Here is a 1,346-nt window from a genome sequence, read left to right as displayed (position 1 = left end):
GACAATCAGAGTGTGCATAAAAATAACCTGGCACAGGTCACTGGCCTGAATTCACTAGCCTTCAGCTGCCTGCCACTTTTCCTGCTCTTCAGGGTCATAAAACCACTTTTTTCTCTTTTTGCCTTGTTTCCAGGAACACAAACATGGAAAAAGCCCTGCTGCCTCATAAAACCTGGAAGCCCATGGGACTGCTGGTTCCTGCGCTGCATCCTGCACGAAGCCACGCTGCACCTGATTTGCAGCAACTGTTCTGTACAACACTCCAGATGTGCTTTTGCTTTTAAAACACTGCATTGGACCTAAACCGGCATCGACTGAGCACCCGTCTGCCTGTACAGCCCAAGCGCTGTCGCCTCTTGCACAGCCTTTTCTCAGCCTTGCTTTTAAGAGGTACTGGCTGTACATTTGTCATGATCATCGAATCACAGAATGGTTTGGGTTGGAAGGGACTTTAAAGATTGAGTTCCAACCCCCTGCCATGGGCAGGGACACCCTCCACTAGCCCAGGTTGCTCAAAGCCTCATGCAGCCTGGCCTTGAACCCCTCCAGGGATGGGACATCCACAGCTTCTCTGGGCAACCTGTTCCACTGCCTCACCACCCGCACAGGAAAACATTTCTTCCTAATGTCGAATCTAAATCTACCTTCTTTCAGCTTACACCCATTACCCCTTGTCCTGTCATGATGGAGTACTGAAAATATGACACATACCACTCCGATAGTAAAAAAGCTGTCACTTGGCGCTTGTTAGTGACAGCATTTCCTACTCCTCCAAACCACTTCCCAATTATCCTGCCCATTTAATAAATTTCTTTTTCCTACCTACTTAATACATTTCTGCAGACTCTTTAGACTATGCAGACAGTGCCTTTGGAAAGCACTCAAGGATTTAGTGGAGAAAATGGGTTTTTAAAAGGCTGCCAAAACTAGGAATTGTGTGTTCCTTCATAGTTAAGCTCAAGATCGTTTAATTTACTGCATATAATACAAAACAGAGCATCAGCTCGCAGGAGGCTGTGAAGGAACACGCCTGGACAAAATAAACCTTTACAGCAGCTGTGACACACACGCCTCAGCAAACCGGGGCAGGCCCAGTTCTGCTCCTGAGGGAAATGAGACGACCTCCTGCGCTGAAATGACACCAACCTGGGCTCGCAAGCCTAGCGGGCTCCTAGGCATAGCAGCATGGTCTTATTTTAAACAGGTTGAAGTAAACACAGAGGAGGGGGACGGCAGGCCCGGGGAACGCCTCGTAACTCTACCGCCCCAGGCACCGGCCGTCTTGGGCTGCCGGCACTGCGCATGCGCCGCTACGCCTCTTGCCCATACCCAGCGACAGGGGGCAG

The sequence above is a fragment of the Pterocles gutturalis genome, unplaced genomic scaffold, assembly GCF_000699245.1.
Source record: "Pterocles gutturalis isolate BGI_N339 unplaced genomic scaffold, ASM69924v1 scaffold42773, whole genome shotgun sequence".
Lineage (NCBI taxonomy): Eukaryota > Metazoa > Chordata > Aves > Pterocliformes > Pteroclidae > Pterocles > Pterocles gutturalis.
This window is presented reverse-complemented; position numbering follows the sequence as displayed.